Below are 18,320 nucleotides of genomic sequence, written 5' to 3'. Positions count from 1 at the left end.
GTTAGCGGATCCCGGTCTCTGCTCCCCCGGTGTGAGCAGGTGAAAGCTTTGGAAGGCAGGAGCGTTCGGGGGGGAGCTGGTGGCTGTCCTCCAGCCCTGTCCCAGCCCCCCGGGCCCCAGCAGCAGTGACATGGGGAGCTCCCCACAGCCTGCATCGCTCCTGGGTCCAGGCCCTTGAGCCACCCGGCTTCGCATCGTGGTGCGGGGCAGCGAGGCAGAGCTCAGGGACGCTGCTCCCACCCCTTCTGACACAAAGGCCGGTCACAGCTCATTTGTGGTTCTGCTGAGGACTTCTCAGGGCACGGGTGCTGCAAGACAGGGAAGACTTTTTTTTTTTTGGCTGTTAGTTTTGCTTAAGTCCGAAAGCGGTGTCACCTGGATGGAGTGAGGGATCATCAGTACCTTCCCCCTTCCCTGTCTCTGTCAATTGTCTCCGCTCTCGCCCACCTTTCCAGTTCAGCTCTTTTTCAATCTCGATAGCCTTATTGGCATGACACGGTTTGCAAGTATTGCCAAAGTTAATACATCAAATGTCTGTCCCTGGGAGCAAGCATTTCTCAGCACAATTACTCCCCAAAGACTCATCGAATGCACAGGCCGCGGCTGAACACTACGGTTTAATGTCCTCATTAAATAACGATGAATAACCGCCCCACTCCCCATCAATGTCATTCTGGTTTCAGAGTACACAGCCTCTTGGGCTCGGGCTCTCGGGCCACACGGGCAGAGCGCTGGGAGTTTGTCCCAGCATTTATTTGGATTACAGGCGCCCGTCCAAAACCAGGCTCCCGCCGTGCCTGGCACAGCACACACAGAACAAGGCAAATCACAGAATCACATAATCACACAGAATCACAGAATGGTAGGGGTTGGAAGGGACCTCTGTGGATCATCTAGTCCAACCCCTGCTGAAGCAGGGTCACCTACAGTAGGCTGTAGAGGACCTTGTCCAGGCGGGTCTTGAATATCTCCAGAGAAGGAGAATCCACAGCCTCCCTGGGCAGCCTGGGCCAGGGCTCCGTCACCCTCAGAGGGAAGAAGTTCTTCCTCATCTTCAGCTGGAGCTTCCTCTGCTTCAGTTTGTGCCCATTGCCCCTATTCCTGTCGCTGGGCACCACTGAACAGAGTCTGGCCCCATCCTCCTGACACCCACCCTGCAGATATTTAGAGGCATTTCTAAGGTTCCCTCGCAGCCTTCTCTTCTCCAGGCTGAACAAGCCCAGCTCCCTCAGCCTCTCCTCGTAGGAGAGATGCTCCAGTCCCCTCCTCATCCTCGTAGCCCTCTGCTGGACTCTCTCCAGTAGCTCCTCATCTTTCTTGAACTGGGGAGCCCAGGACTGGACACAGTACTCCATATGAGGCGTCACCAGGGCAGTGCAGAGGGGAAGGAGAACCTCCCTCACCTGCTGGCCACACTCCTCCTAATGCACCCCCAGCTTGGACAATGCAGACACAGAAATGATTATTCTTCTCATTTCACTGACATGCGAGGTGCTTGGGGACTTGCCCAGGGGCATGCAGTGAGTCAGCATCAGAGCCGGAGATTAAACCCAGATCTCCAGGGGCCAAACTGCAAAACCAGTTCTCCCTCCGAGAGGTAAATCCCAGTTCTGCAGGCCTTCCCGTGGAATGTGCACCAGCGAGGCGACCGCGGGCACTCGCCAGGCTCCCGGCAGCTCTGGCCCTGGCTGGCACGGTTCCTCCTCCTCTTCCAGAGCGAAGGAACAGCCCCAGAGCCGCCCGCAGTTCTGCAGGGGCTGGCGCGGTGCCCACGTGCTGACCCCGCGCACGCAGCAATCCTCGGGGCAGTCTGGGCTGCTGGAAAAGAAAAGCCGCGCACATGCTGTCAGCATCTTAATTCTGCTTTTCTGCCGCTGAACGGCTCACGGACGGGAGGTGGCTTGGGTCCACACTCAAATTACCACCGCGAGATAAATCCCCTGCTCGGCTGAGCCGAGGTAACTGACATTTGCGTGCTCTTCTTCGGCGGCAAATGCAGGTTAATTCAGTTTGGCTTAGCTGGCAGCGCTAGCAACCTAAGCTGGGTTGTGTTACGCAGCGTTTGCCGCAGGGGCAGAGCTGATGGGCAGGCAGTTGCCAAGGCTCAGCTGGTGCATGGTAACACGGAAAGCTTCAGGACTTGCTCATGTCTTTCAGCCCTTTAGAGAGATTCCCTGCGTCTGGCCTTAACAGATGAATAGACAAGAGGTGACTCACAAGGCTCAGGAAGAAGCCTCTCCTCCCAGGTAACTGCTGGCAGCAGTTTCCGTGTGCCTTTTTTGCAGCCTGATCCTGCCCATTCGTGGTTACTGGGTCCTGCACCAGCTCAACCACGGGTCTGATCGACCTCGGAAAAACACAGCCACGCCAAAGCTGACGGGACAAAGTTTCGAACATGCCAGAATCACAGAATGGTCGGGGTTGGCAGGGGCCTCTGGGGGTCATCTAGTCCAACCCACTGCCCAAGCAGGGTCACCCACAGCAGGCTGCACAGGACCTTGTCCAGGCGGGTCTTGAATATCTCCAGAGAAGGAGACTCCACAGCCTCCCTGGGCAGCCTGGGCCAGGGCTCCGTCACCCTCAGAGGGAAGAAGTTCTTCCTCATCTTCAGCTGGAGCTTCCTCTGCTTCAGTTTGTGCCCATTGCCCCTTGTCCTGTCGCTGGGCACCACTGAACAGAGTCTGGCCCTATCCTCCTGACACCCACCCTGCAGATATTTATAAGCATTTATAAGGTCCCCTCTCAGCCTTCTCTTCTCCAGGCTGAACAAGCCCAGCTCCCTCAGCCTCTCCTCGTAGGAGAGATGCTCCAGTCCCCTCATCATCCTCGTAGCCCTGCGCTGGACTCTCTCCAGTAGCTCCTCATCTTTCCTGAACTGGGAAGCCCAGCGCTGGACACAGTACTCCAGATGGGGCCTCACTAGGGCAGTGTAGAGGGGAAGGAGAACCTCCCTCGCCCTGCTGCCCACACTCCTCCTAATGCACCTCAGAATGCCACGACAATTCCCTGGCCTCTCTTCTTCGCCCCCGGATGGGAGCAGTTGCTGGCTACTAGACATTTTCTCTGCTTATTTGGGAGTAGAAGAGATGGACACGCCAGGCTTGCCTACACACCGAGTTCTACACATGCACGCTGCATCCAGATCAACTTTCTGCTGCCAAGAAAGACAGCTGCGTCCCAGCCGGCATCAGCAACGCGGGGCCCACGGCCTGACATCCTCCCTGCTCTGGCTCTCACTCCCTCCCAGACTTGGGGATGCTCAGTGGGCTGGGAGATACTGCTGAAAAACAAAGCGGCAGCCTCATAAAGCAAAACCTCCTACAGAGGCATTTCGGTGAAGATTTCCCCATCCCTGGGCAGGGAGACAATGGTGGGAAGGAAGTCAGAGTCGTTACCGTCATTGTTTCAAGGTTTAATCAGGCACTTGGGGCTTAGCACCTCAGCACTGAGGGCACAGCTGGGTGGGACAGGGCTTGGCTTTGCCCCCCGCAGCGGAGAACGGCCGGTTTGCTCGCTGCCGAGCTGCTGTTTGGAGCGATTCGCGCTCTCCTGCGAGCAGGCTTGTCGGGTCCGGCGGCGGGAGGCATGCTGGCAGCTGCAGGCTCTGCGCAGCCAAGGAAGGCTCAGGCTTGCTGCGGGGGTAGCTGAAGGGGCAGGGAGCCCGTCAGCCAGGGCCCCTCCACCTCCTGCTCCTTCTGACGTGGGCAAGAGGGTGTATTTCCAGAGAACCTGTTTTCCAGATCCCCTGGCATCCTTCCACCGCTCTCGGTGCATGCGTCATCATTTTATGAGGCTGCATCGTTCCCCGGGAGCCCCCTTCCCCTCCCCTTTCTCTCTCGCACACAGAGATTTTATTTATTTGTTTATAACACTTCGCCTATCCCCAGGATGCCTTTCATCTGCCAGCGCTTAACCGTTTCGGTGACAGGAGGGAGGGCAGCAGCTCAGCGAGGCAGGGCAGAGCCGTCACCCCGCTGTTTCGGACAGGACGGGTGGCCATGCCACTGGTCCCCGAGGTCACCCCGCTTCCTGGCCCTGCTGCCCCTCTCCTCTCCGCCGCAGAAGCGGGCTCTTTGCCCTTGGCTGGACGGGAGGCAGCCGGCACGGCTTCAAGTGCATCTCTGGGGTCTGACAGGACTGCCAGCGGTGCAGAGTGAGAAACAGACCTTTCCCACTGAAACACGTCCCTTGGGGTCTGCTCTGGAGGCCTGATGTCCCCTCCCAGGCCTGGCCCCTCCGTTAGCGGGGGACAATGTCTTGGAAGGAAACAATGAGTCCAGCCCAAGCAGCAGCTTGGCCACCCTCATGCTGGGAGTGTTGCCACCAGACACCAACCACTGCCCTTGGCTCCTCTTTAAAGGGCTCTGAAAGACTTTTTCTTCATGGAATGGTGCAGAGCTGGGTAGCGATGGGGCTAGCTCCTTCCACACTTCGTGCTTGGAGAGGGGGCTTCACTCTCCTGCCCCTTTGCCCAGCCTGCGGGGCTCAGCTGTGCCCGTTTCCTTCCCCTGGCATCAGCCCCTTGCATCCCAGCCCTACTGCAGCGCTTTCCCATCTGCTCCGTCACCACCGTCCCTTCTGTCGCGACGTCTCACCCCCAGATGACATTTCTGGCAGTAGGAGAAACGCGCGGGCCCAGCCAGGGCTGAGCTGTGCAGGCAGACCCCAGACGCAGGGAGCCCTGGGGGAGCAGGCTGGATGGAGATGTTTGAACACGCTCTCCGATCCAAGCGGAACGTCGTGCCTGGGCATCCACAGGGCAGTGGAAAAGCTGTGTCTTGCCGTGTGCGACCTGAGGTGCAGTCAGTCTTGGGGAAGCATAAGCCGAGGTTCTGCCTGTGCTGCAGAGTTGTGATAGGCACTGAATAGGAGCCAAGGAGATGTGTGGGCACATCCCCAGGCCAAACACCCGGCTCTGGAAGGCCAAGGGACGTGCCAGCCTCCCATACCCCTCCAGATGCAGCAACCAGCCCTAGTGCTGCTGGGTATCTCTGCCCAAAGGACCTGGCAGGGAGCACCGTGCTGCTCTCCAAGGGAAGCTCAGCCCGGGGGATGCGGAAAAGCCCAGCTACCACTGCCACGTGCTTTGCAGAGGGGCAAAGGAGCCCAGGTCCAGCTCTTGCCCAAGGGGTGTGAGCGGGTGAGGGCAGGGTCAGACTTCACACTCGGTATTGCCGCTTCCAGGGGACTCCTCAGCACCCAGCGTGGTGGTGGGGGGCTAAATATCCCAGCCTGGCAAGTGTCAACAGCAATTAGCGTTTCACACTCGGCCTGAGCGAGGGATAAATATTCACAAGTAACCAAGCAGTGCTGGGCTGCCTGAGGAAGAGTGCCAGACAGGGAGGGGAGGAAGCAGAACAATACCTCCTAATGCCATTGCTTTGTCCAGGGAAGTTTGCAGCTTGGTGGGAACGATGCTCCGTCCCACACGTTTTCTCGTCTCCCCCTTGCTGCTTTGTGGTTGTTGATTGGGGAGGCCCCAGGCGTCAGCGCTCCCCTGCATGCAAAGCTGCATCGCTGGAGAGGGAAGCCCACGTAGCATGAGCTTAGCTAAACTGGTGCAAAAGGCACTGGGAGTGCTCTTACAGCCACGCTAACCGGGCTGCCGCGAGGCAGAACCGCGATGAGCCCATCTTCAATGGTGCCTTGCACCAGGTACAAGAAAGAGCTTCACTTTTGCATCCTGGGAGCGTGGAGCAGGTACAACCACACCAGCACAGGAGGAGGCATACGGGCAAGGGCAGACACCAGTAAGCCAATTTGCCATCCTCCTTTTGGCTGAACTGATGCAATTTTTGCTTTTAAAGTTCTCCTGGTGCTTCTGACAGTGTCCATGGACCATGGGTGACTTGCTCCCGCTTGGCACTTGACCACCAGTTCAAGAAAGATGAAGAGCTACTGGAGAGAGTCCAGCTGAGGGCTACAAGGATGGTGAGGTGACTGGAGCATCTCTCCTACGAGGAGAGGCTGAGGGAGCTGGGCTTGTTCAGCTTGGAGAAGAGAAGGCTGAGAGGGGACCTTAGAAATGCTTATAAATATCTGCAGGGTGGGTGTCAGGAGGATGGGGCCAGACTCTGTTCAGTGGTGCCCAGCGACAGGACAAGGGGCACAAACCGAAGCAGAGGAAGTTCCGTCTGAACATGAGGAAGAACTTCTTCCCTCTGAGGGTGACGGAGCCCTGGAACAGGCTGCCCAGGGAGGCTGTGGAGTCTCCTCCTGTGGAGATATTCCAGACGCGCCTGGACAAGGTCCTCTGCAACCTACTGTAGGTGACCCTGCTTCGGCAGGAGGGTTGGACTAGATGACCCACAGAGGTCCCTTCCAACCCCTACCATTCTGTGATTCTGTGATTCTGTGATGAAAAGAAGAGAGCCTTTTTATCAGGAACCGGCAGGACCGAGGTCCAGCTCCCAACCGCACCGGGCCGTCTCGCAGTCCTGCTGACCATGGCAGGACGCAAGCGTGGGGCCTGGGAATGCTCTCAAAAGCGTTTTGCAGGCTGTCTGGTGAAGCCCTACGGACCACGTGTGGAGCAATGCAGGCCTGGGCGGTGGGGTTAGCAGGCAGCTCCCCTGCACTAAGGGGCTGCCACCACACCAGGTCTGGAAACAAATATCTCTGCTTTCCAGCCTCCCCAGTGCCACTGCTGCTGGGGTACTGGTCACATTTCCTCCTGCCACTGGTGAGTAAAAGCCCTGCTGTGCCAGACGTTCTCCAAGCACCACCACAGGGGCAAACCCCTGCCATCCAGTCGGACAAACCGGGCAACAGAATGAATATTTATCCTTGTTTCAGCAGTGAGGAGCAGGGGCCCAGGGAAACTGAAGCTGGAATTGCGTCAGTGGCTCAGTGGCCAGACCTCACGGGAGAAGAGGGACTGACTGACTCCATCCCCTGGTCCAGCCTGGGAGTCACTGGGGGAGGCTGGGGAGGCTGTCGTCCTTCTCGGCGAGAGGCAGAGGCAGAGCGGCCCCATCTGCGAGAGCAGCTCATCTCCTGCTCCGGGACTCGGCTGTCTCCCTTGGGACAGCAAAGCATCTCGGCGCTGTCACGACAGAGGCCGTAGGCTTTGTGGCTGCTGGGACCGAGCTGCGCTGTGCCAACACCGGCTCAGGCAAACGCTTCTCCTGCAAACCACCCCTGCCGAAGCTCCTGGAGCCGGTGGCAGGACCGCTCCTCCTTCCCTCCAGCCTGGAGCTGCACGGGGCAGCGCCCGGCTCCACGCAGCATCGCACACAGGCGCTTGGTCGACGTGATTCAAAGGCAGACGCTCTCTTTCCGGAGCCTGGCAGCAGCACAAGCCCTGCCTGCCCTCCTCCCCTGGCTCCCCACCCGCGCCGCCAGCCTCCGTGACTCGGAGCGCTGCGATGCGTGCTCTCTCCTCCTCACGTGTGCTCACACGCGCGCTGCGAGGGGGGAGCTTCAAAAGCGGGACACGTTCCTGGCTCTGAACCGCAGCAGCTCCTCGGGGAGCCGCTAATCCCACCCAGGGCACGTAGCGAGCGTGGCAGCTCCCGGTGACGCGCCTTCTCCGGGGAAGGCGTGCGGAGGGATGGTGACGAGCTGCCTGTCTCCAGAGGCATCGCCGCCGCGGTCTCCGCGGGAGCTGCAGGCTGCACGCAGGCTCCCGGACGGCTGTGCTCCTATCGGCAAAGGAGCTCTTCCTCCGGAGGAATAGCGGAGCCACACGGACCCCATTAGCCCTTTGCTTAACATCCACCAGAAACAGCCACCAGTAACACCCCCAACCCCGGCTCTGTCAGGCCAAAGCCCTGCCGTGCCTGTCTCCAGAGCCCTGCGCGCAAGGAGGGTGTGCAGGGGCCACATAAAAAATGTTGTTTGGGCAGGGGGAATCCACCTGGGGCAACTCGCTGCCGTCAAGTGCTCGGTTTTTACTTTATGGATGTGCTCCATCCATCACGACGGCCAGCACCACGCTGGGTGCCCGGGTCCCCGGCAGGCAGCACTCTCTGATGGCTTTGCTAATATCCAAGGGAGTTGAAAGCAAGCCACCAAGCTTTTTTTCTCCCTGCCATACCCCCGTTCGTGCAAATCCACACGAGCACAAAACCCTCCAAGCTGCTGTGTCTGGGGCTGAGAGCTGCGATGGGTGGGATTGCGCAGCCCGGCTGGCCCGTGCCCCGGTGAGCAGAGCCAGGCACAGGCTGGCATCCTTCAGCGGCATCCCTTGGCAGCAGGCAGCACCGAGCCCTGGAGACGGTGCCGGTGGCGGGTCTGACCCAGGCCACCCCTCGGGCAGGGGCCCTGGTGCAGCTCGCAGGGGTGCTCTGTGCCACGCTGAGCCCTGCAAATGAGCCGAAGCGGTTTGCCGCTGTAGGCTCAGGGTGATTAAATGGAGTGTTAGGCAATTAACTTTTTCACACTTGCAGCCTCTAAACTCCCCCATAACTCAGAGGCGACAGACTCAGTGTTTATTTTCTGCTTAAAGAGGAGTCAGTTGCAGGTTCCAAAGAGAAACAACCGTTCCCCAGATTTATAGTCAGGCTTCAAGGCAGAGAGCAGGACAAAGGAGCCAGTCAGTTTTAAAAGCTGAAGGCCAAGTCCTTGTCTCCAGAAACTGGCATCAAGGAGGCAATTCTATCAGCACAGATTTGGTCCAGGCCTTGTACGAGCTGTTTTCTCCCAAGTCACCGTCTTTGCCCCTGCCTGGATGGAGCAGGAACTGAGCGTAAAGGGCAGTGGTGCCAATTACAACGTGGCAGGGAATGGTTAAAACCAGGCTGGGTCTTGCTGTGTCCTGGAGCCCCCTGAGCAAGGCACATCTGCTCATCTGTCGCACACTGTCTTCTTACATTTTTAAGTATTTGGGGGCAGGGACCACAACTTGCCATGTGTCCGGTGGGAATCCTGCATCCGCGCTCCCAGCTGGGAGAAGCCCTTTGATTTTATCATTAGGCAGCCCAGAGCTGGGAACTGCACGCGTCCCGCTGGAGCGAGCCCTAGGACACCGTCAGATCGCTCCATCTGCCTCCTGCTTACAATGTAAACGTCTCTGCACCCCTTCCCTGCCGCAAGAGAATGTGCCAGCGCAGACAGATCAACACGCATCTGGGCAGCAAGGCTCCCAGCGGAAAGCAGAAAGCTCTGCTTCTGCTCTGCCAAGGGCCGGTGGCTGCCCCGTGATGGCGACTGGGCAAGAAGGGAGGAGGGCTGAGGATGGATTTGCATGCAGGTGTTACTCATCTTTGCGGCTATCTATTTATTTTTGTTAGCTAGGAGATATTATGTATGCTGCAACAGGCATGTTTTTGCATAAAACTGGTGCTTGGTGACAGCCTCTATTTGCATTATGGCGGAGGAGGGCCACTGGGAACCAGAAAACTTGAACCAAAAACGTGGCTCTGGCTCACTAGTCAGGATCCTGACGCTAACAGATGATTGAAGGAATTTGCTTAGAACATCCGTATTTTGGTTGGAACGGAGAGCACCTTCCCAATCCGCCGTAACAGCTTCAGTTGCTACACAGTGGTTGTTTTTTATAGCAACATCTCCAAGGTCTCAGCCTCATTATCCCCATTTTAGAAATGAAGAAGTAAGCCAAGGGAGGTGCTGTGTTTTGAGTAAGGTCTCCTGAGAGGCCAGCAGCACATCGCCGCTTCCCTGAAGGTCCCAGCCCTGCGCCCTTCCCACCAGACGCTGCTGGAATCGTCCTGCGAGCAACCCATCGCTCACAGGGCAGCTGACAGCTTCCCAGCTCCGCAGCAACTCCCTGACCCACAGCTGCTGCCTACGAGTCGACAGGAAAGCCCGTCTTCTATTAAGGTTAAAAATGTTGCCCATAGGGAGAGCAAAGTCTGACATCGCCTGCAGCATACTTCTCGCCTGGAGTTATTGCCTGTGGATTAGCAAAGGTCAGGGTTTAGCGCTCCCAGCCCTTCCCAGTCTCTTCCTTTACTGCAGGTTAGGGCTACACATGAAGATTTTGTTGATTTAGCCTGATCTGTAAGCGCATGGAAAAATCCCACCCAGTCCGGGGGAGCCATGGGAGCAGAATTCCTAGAGCAGATGTAATCCTGCTGGCAAAAGGAAAATACCCCACCCCTTGGCCGCTGCAGCTTGTTAGGGGAATTAATGGGATCCCCACGGGCAAGCAAGCTCCTTATCAGCAAACGCTGTGTTCTCCTCGTCCTGGCACCCTCTCTCTAGCAAAGCTTGATCCCAGCTTACCCTCTGCTCCCCCTCTTGCTGCCTTTAGTCTTTTCATCTCCTTTCTCTCTCCCGCCCATTTTCATTTTGCCCTGACAACTTTTTTGCCTTGCAGAATGTGGGAGGGATGAAAGCTGCAGATAATTAATAACCCCAGCACTTCTCGGCTCTGTCTTCCTGGGAGAACTCCGAGATTCCTGCTCCCTCCACCTCTGCCTCCCCCTGCGAACGCGCTCTCGCTTCCAGCCACGGGCTGTCTGTTCCCACTGCCTGACAAACCGCAGCTGGCAGCTCTTGCTCCAAAAGACTTTGCTTATTTTATGTGTGGGCTCGTGGGTAAGGATTCGGTTTGAGCTGGGGACAGGGGATGCCTTAGCAGCTCTTCTGGAGACGGGTGTTGCTACAGCTGATCCGCAAGGAACCCCCATTTGCAGAAGCAGCTTCTTGATGTGGGTCTGGGAGGGCTTTGTCGGGATCTTGGGTAAAGCCAGGTTGAGGTAGCAGAGATTTCCCATCTCCCGAGCCCCACGGATAGCGGGAACCGCTTCTCCTGCCTCTCTCTCTCTCTCCTGTTCGGCCCCTTCCAGCTGGTTTCCAGGTCATTCAGGCTCAGGGCAAGGGCAACCGCTCTCCTTATTTGCCAGCTCCTGTTCTTTCTTTCGTGCTACCTCCTGTGCTTGCCTGCTGTTGAGTTGGTTGGAAATAAGTACTTTGCGTTGACAGAGAGATTATCTGGAAAGGCAAAAGGCAGGGCCGAAAGAAAGAGGAGGCTTGGGACGGTGCCTCACAGGGGGAATAAATCAGTGCTGCCGCAGCAACTACCTGAGCAAACAGCAGGAAGCAACAGGGAGAGGCCAAGGAGAAGCTCCTGATAACCTCTAATCACCTCCCAAGCGCTGCGTGGTGAATTCAGCGCTGGCTCCGTCCGCGTTCACCAGGGAGCAGCCGGGCGGGTGCTGAGTTGCTCTCTGTTCCTCTCTCTCTCCGAAGCGTGATTTCTCCTAAGCATCAGTTTTGCAGAAGCCTGGTCACCCGACACCAGAAACCTTGCCTGTTTTGCAGAACCCTGGGGAATGCGCTGGGGGCCGGGGTCAGTGCTCCTCCGCAGCGTGGGTACCACTGAGGCCATGGCTTCCCTGCAGCGGTGCAGCTTCTCCTCCGTCATTCCCTCCTGCGTAGCCAGCTCGGTTCGGCCGTAGCGCAGAGGTCTGATGTTCTTCAGGTGAACATCACACGGATAGAAAAGGAGTCTCTGGCGTTGCTGCGGGTAGGAGGATGCTGGGGAAAGTCCCCCCTTTGGTTTGGAAATGTCCTGGCTCGCAGCTGCAAGGAAAGCCGCCCTTCACCCCAGCACAGCCCCGCACCCCGCTCCGGGGTCTGGGGTCCAGCGTGTGTTTTTCACTCTGAGGGTGACAGAGCCCTGGCCCAGGCTGCCCAGGGAGGCTGTGGAGTCTCCTTCTCTGGAGATATTCCAGACCCGCCTGGACGTGGTCCTGTGCAGCCTGCTCTGGGTGACCCTGCTTGGGCAGGGGGTTGGGCTGGGTGACCCACAGAGGGCCCTGCCAACCCCTACCATTCTGTGATTCTGTGATTCCCTGGGGCCACGGTGGTGAGCAGGGCTGCGGAGGTGCAGTGAAGGGGGGGTCTGAGCCTTTGGGGCTGCCGGGCTGCTTCCTTTGCCACATCCCCCCTCTCTCGGAGAGAGCCTGCGACCGGCCGATTGCTCCCAGGCAGGGCACGGAGCCAGTTTGGAGCCACCTGCCCCACGGCCATGGGGGAACTGGGGCACGAACAGTATGGGTCTTGCAGGGAATTGGGGCAAGAACAGCGTGGGTCTTGCAGCCCCTTGTGAGCTGCCCCCTTCCCCATGGGTCTGGAAGCTCGGGTTGACAACTGTCCCAACTCCAGATGTACGCACTGTTTGTTTTGTTTCGGGCGCTTCTCTTGCTCTCTGTCCCCTTTCCTCTTCCCGTTCATAGAACGTGGGGCCCTGTGGCTTTTTTCCACTTGTGGGCTTACTTTAATCTCTGTTACAGCATCTTGTCTCCTTGCCTCCTGCCTGGTGCCTGAGCCGTAAGACAAAGCGGTGTTTACACTCCTGGGCTGCCCAGGCGTTGAGGCCGGAGACCAGCAGCACAGCGGAGGGTGGACAGAAGTGAACATTTCAACATTTTTTTCCATCTGTCCCCAAAACCAATATTGACCCAAGACCCCTGCGTGGTTGCTTTAGTCAAAGTTTTACCAGACAAAGCAGCTCTTGGGAGCGCAGCCCCCTTCCCCTCCCCGGAGCTCAGGTCTGCGGGGAGGGGAGGACAAGGAGGGGACTGTCCCATGGGGATGGCATGTCCCCAGCCCGGGCAGAGCCCACCGGCTGCTTTGACTCCCGGCACGAATGGCCACGCAAGAGCCCAATCCACCCTGCTTGCTGGAGATCCCCCTGCCCGGGGGGCTCGAGGAGTCGAGGGGCTGGAGCCCTCCGTAGCGGGAGGCAGATTTTCAGCTTCAAATTACGCTCAATTAAGGAGCGCTAATGGGGCTGGATTTGGCCCGAGCAATGAGGGAGCGGGGTCAGTGCCGAACAATATCCTGTTGACATCGCTTCTGAGGAGCAATTCACCGTGCAAGAGGAGAAGGGGCCTTGCTGGGACGCTGCTCAGCACAAAAACCTCAAAGAAGGCTCTGGCCTCTCCTCCTGCCTCCCCTGGCTCCATTATCCGGCGGCGGCGTTGAGGAAGAGGAGGAGGGGAGCGGGAGGGGGAAGGAGTGGCCATTTTCCCCCTGGCTCGTCTGCTGGTGACAGCACGTCCTCTCGGGGAGGGGGACCGCGGGGTTTGGATAACCTGCCTCATTAGTGGCTGTATGACATCATTATCTCACATTAGCGATACTCTTCCAGAGGTAATTGGGAAGCCTCTGGAATGGCCCCGTGACCTTTAATTAATGCAATGGGGCCTTTTCCTTCTGCGATTCCTCACTCTGCCTCAAGCAGCTGCTTCTTGTTAAGATGCCAGAACAGGGGAGCCCTGGTCCCATGCCGGGATTTTCTAAGCCTCTCTCCCCCAGGGGAGAAATAAAAAGGTGCTGGAACAGTCAGCTGCTGCCTGACTTGTTTCAGCCTCTGTTTTCACCAGCCCCTTGCCCGCCTCTGGCTCCCGGCCGCTGCCTGGGCAATTAGCCCCGGCTGCCCGGCGCAGAGCTGATTAGCTCGGCCAAGGCTCCCACGGAGGACCTTGCCCCACCAAAGGGTGGGGACGAGGGAGACGGGGCTGCGTGGCACCGACAGCAAAGCCCTGTCCTTGCGCTTGCGAAGGGAAGAGGGAGAGCAGCTCTTTGCCTGCCTCTGGGGAAAGGGCTTGGAGGAGGCTTCCAGACTTCCCAGGAGGGTGCGGCTGTGGACAGGACTTGCTTCAGGTGGGGTATGCAAGGTGGAAATGCCATATTTCTATGATCATCTTGGCTATCCGAGCAAAGGGGAGTCCTACGCACTGCTGCATGAGTGAAGGGATCGACCGCGCTCCTCCCGAGCCTTCCATCTCACTCCAGCCGTAATTCTGGTGCCTGCTCCTGTCTTTGCAGTTGTTATTGTCTCCTCCGCTCCGTCTCGGCTGCTGAATCGATGGCCAGAGATTAGTCACCGGCAGCCCCAGGTAGCACAGAGATTTCCATTAGCGCTGTGCATCTGGGCTGTCATTATTATTAGCGCTGCTATTACAGCGGCGTCTGAAGGCTCCGGTCCAGAGCGGCACTTTGCTGGGCTTGGCACCGTGCGGGAGGGGAAAGGGTGCCAGCGCTGATGTGCTGAACCGGCAGCGGAGCTCTTGCAGCCCTGTCCTACAGCCAGGCCACTGAAACACGAGGAGGCAGAGCGAGTCCCAAGCAAGGTCACGCAAAAAGGCTGGGGTGACCTAAAATACCCCAGACCTCCTCATCTGTTTGCCAGTGCGTGGGTCCTGGAACAGCCTTCTCCGTGCCCTTGCCAGTAAAAAGCCAGACTGGAGCTGAAAAACATAGTCTTCCTCATCACCCCAGGCCAGTATTTGCTACCTGAAGGTGTTTTCGAAGAAGAACAAGAATTTTTGCAGCATGCAAAGGAACTCAATAGCTCGGAAACACCCGGTCCCCAGCCAGAACCCAAGCAACTGGTATGCAAATACAAATGCAAGCTACATACCCACTCCACGCCCAAGGAATAGGGGCAAGAAATATCTTACTTTCAGTAAAAAGGGGAGGAAAGTAAAGCAAGATTCCCAGGAAGATGGGAAGAAATCACTGCTGTGGAATGGCTTTGCTGAATCCTGATTTCAAAGACTGGAACAACAACATTTCCTCACCAGACAACAGCCTGAGAGAGGGAGGTGGGCTGGTTTGGTTCTGCTGGGAGGCAGCCCGATCCGTGGCCAGCAAACGGTGTATGTTATGTGATCCATGCCCACAGCATCTGGGCGCTTTGAGGTGGTGGTCTTTGTGCCGGCAAACACGGAATCCTGGAGATGGGGAGGTGCACCAGGAGACGAGCGCAGGAGCACGGGCGGAGAAGCCCGGCGTAACGGAGCAGCTCTGCGTTCGCCAAGGCAGCGCGCTCCTCCAGCTCAGCCCGCACGCGTGTGGGGAAGCTCCCAGACCTGAGTAAGGGGAGTAAGGACATGTCACGGTGGCCAGCACTGACCTGACTTCGGTTTGAGCAGGCATAAGCAGGGAGCAAGTGAAGGGGAGAGCTGCGGGAAGACCTGTCCTCTCCGTAAGATGCGTTTGGGTACGCTCGCTTGCACGTGTGCAGCAGGGTTAAGTGGTCCCAAAAAGCTCTGTCCCTTATCACTATTCATGCTTTGCCGATCGGGCAGAGGAATCATGCCCAGATGCTTCCGTGCCCTGACCGCAGGACTGCAAAGGCATCCTACAGCGAAGAGCAGGACTTGTGAAGGCCAGTTGAGCCATCCCAGTCTAGTGGACAAGAGCAGCATATGGGCCCCTGGAGCCGGCCACGCTCTGATTTCTGATTTTGCCACCAAAACTGGGACACCAGCGGTCGCTGGAACGTTGCACCCCAGCCCTGTGCTTCTGCATCTCCTGTCACCTCCTGTTCTCTCCGTGTCCCGCAGAGCTTCTCTCCCCTGCGCTGGGCTCCAGACAGGCAGGAGCTCTGGGTGTTACTGGAATGGAAATAAAGCTCCTTCCTTTGTCCCGACTCCGGCTTTACACTTGCTGCTCTGCCCCGGGTGCTGGGAGGCCTCCCAGCATATGCACTGCCTCAGGCACTCGAATGGATAATCAAAAATTGTGGTGGTGGTATTGGCCCAGCTCTAATTCTAATTTCGTCTCAGCAACCTCTGTAATAATCTTCAGCCTGAGCAGATAAGGACCACTGGTTGTTATTCTCCTGGCCATGATTCTCTGCAGGGCTTTTGTATTCAAAATGCGGAAACAAATGAACTCCCTGGAAAGAGCTAACCAGAGGACTGGGGCTTTCAATTCACCGGTGACCCAAGGCAGCGTATTTCAAAAGCAGGTGAACGAAGCAGTCAGCTCCTCGGGAGCCTTCAACTCGCAGAGAGCCTTAGCTTTTCTGACAGTGGCTTTTGGGCTCCTCTGGCTTCGTGGACCAGCCTGCCCAGCGCGGTGCTGCTCGTCAGCACGGCACCAGCTCCGCCGTCCCTCACCACGTCAAGCAGCGCCGGCACATCTACGGGTGCTTTGAAACCACTTCCCCGCATCAGAGGGGAGCGCGGCTCTCCATAACAAACCAGAGCTTTGGGATCCCCATTCTACAGCCCCAGCCTTCAGGGGGTTAAGGTCATCTGCTCTCCGAGGCTGATTTAATTCAAACCAGACGCGGGTGCTGCGGAAGGCAGCCTCCCCGGAGCTGGAGCCTTCACCCCGGGACTCTCCCGCCTTCGGGAGCGAGGGTGAAGCGGAGCAGCCCTGAGCATGGAGCTACCGGTGTCTGCTGCGCTGCAACCTGACCTCTGCTTTGCTCTTTGAAGCTGCTGACAGTGGGTGGGCTGAGATCAGTGGAGCGGCCGATCTGCTGGGAGTTAGGATAACACAGCCGCAGTGCCCTGTTCAGCTGGGAATAGGATCTGTTTGCGAGGGGGTGGGCAGCACAGGGGTGAGGAACTCAGGACCTTGAGGGCTGACAGAGTCCTGCAGATGTGGAACAGCTTGCATTTGGGGCTGGGGTAGGAGTGGAGGCCCTTTCAACCCCAAACATAATTAATCAGCGACTTGGACAGCAAACGGAGCTGCGGCTGCAGGTCCAGCTACCGTTGCCCTTTCCAGGCCCACAGCCGGAATGGAGAGGGGAGAGCTTTGCCGAGTTGACACCGAGAGAAGGTCCCAGGTCCTCCTCTCTTTCTGCGTCTCATCCCAGAGCTCACTCTCGCTCCCAAGGGCCAGGGTCAGTGTGCTGGCCAGCAGTGCCTTCCCCTCCGCTGATCCAGCCCAAAGCAGGCTCTCTCCCTCGTGCCGTGATGTTGAGTGCAGGAGAAGAACGACACCAATGAGGTGGCCCAAGACACCGGCTCACGCTCCTGTGAGTTTTGCCTTATGCCTTTACCACATGGGTCTGAGGACCGCCTCATCCCCAGCTGGGCTTGCCCAAAATACCATTTTTTTGCAAAGCACAGATAGAACAGCTGATTAAACCTTTAGGGGCGAGCTGAAAGCAGCTGGTACAATGGCATCTTGCCTTGCAGAGAGCCTGATGCCAGAAGCGAGAGGTGCAATCTCAGGGGCTCCCATCCTGAGCTCGCGCAGCCCTCACTCCTTCCAGTGCTCGCTCCCCAGCGATGGAGGAAGCGGAGGGGACCCCCCCAGCACCCCCCTTGGAAGGCCAGGAGAGGAGCTGCCCCCCAGCTCAGCCCGCCCGTGGGACTGTGAAGGTGACAGTCCCCATGGGGAGGGGACAGGCAGGTCCTGCTGCGGGTGGCGTGGGTGTCGGGGGTGGCTCAGCAATGCCCCAGGCTGCCCGCACCCCTCTGTTCCCCATAGGAAAGGTCCAAGCCAGCACTGGGAGACAGCTGCCTTGGCACCAGGAGGGAGATGCCAGTGGTCTGGAGGGCTTGGAGTGGCCCTGGCCCTGGGCCATGCTGTGACCCCAAGGTTGGGAGGTGACTGGAATTGCCACCTCGCATTGCAGCAGCACCTCTGAGCCCCCGCTCCGGGCCGAGCACCTCTCGTGTGCAGCGACGTGCAAAGGCAGAACAAGCCTTACCCCAAAGCGCTTCGGATGGGGTGGTGACCGCCGAGAGAGAGCTGCCTGCTGGCGCGGAGAGCTGGACACCCACACGTGGCAGCTGGTGACCTCCCTGCATGGACCACTGAAGGTCTAATGCTGCGGCACAGAGCAGGACAGGCTGGCCGTAGGGACTTCCAACGTGCACAAGGCAGCATTAGCAAAGACCCTGCTCTTCCAGCCTTACGGAAGGCGGCTTCTTCCTCTCCCCCAGAGGCACCACACCAGCTGGATGGATGCTCAGGAGATGTCAGCTTCCCCTACAACCCTCCCTTGCAGCCTGCAATCCTGACTGCCCTAAGACCCTTGCAGTCCTAACGTCCTGGACATCTAAGACCCCTTTTTAGGATTAGCATAGACCTGTTCTTCGGGAGGAGGCTAAAAATCTGGAGAAACTGATAACTTTCTGGCTGTAAGTGACATCTAGTGGAAATGGCAGGAAAAATGAGTTCCACAGGTAAAATACTGATCCTGTTGGATTCAGTGGTGAAACTCTGATTCCTGTGAGCTGGAACTTCAGCCCAGCAGTGTCTTTTCAAGACTTGTAAAAAAAAAATAGAATAGCTCTGTCTGTCTGGGTATGAAGTGCAGAGAGCTTGGCGTGCTTGGTTTGCCTCGCATCTGTGAGCAACGTGAAAAGCGAGATGGCTGTGCCATGCCAGCGGTCGCCTGGCCTTACGGCCGCTGCTCCCGAGCTGGAAACACTACAGCCACATCAGAAGGTGCGCTGGTCTGGTGTTACCGTGCTAAAATGGCACAAACTGAAGCAGAGGAAGTTCCATCTGAACATGAGGAAGAACTTCTTCCCTCTGAGGGTGACGGAGCCCTGGCCCAGGCTGCCCAGAGACGCTGTGGAGTCTCCTTCTCTGGAGATATTCAAGACCCGCCTGGACAAGGTCCTCTACAGCCTGCTCTGGGTGAC

This window comes from Opisthocomus hoazin, chromosome 16 (assembly GCF_030867145.1).
Source record: "Opisthocomus hoazin isolate bOpiHoa1 chromosome 16, bOpiHoa1.hap1, whole genome shotgun sequence".
NCBI lineage: Eukaryota > Metazoa > Chordata > Aves > Opisthocomiformes > Opisthocomidae > Opisthocomus > Opisthocomus hoazin.
The sequence above is the reverse complement of the archived record's forward strand: the minus strand, read 5'-3'. Positions refer to the sequence as shown.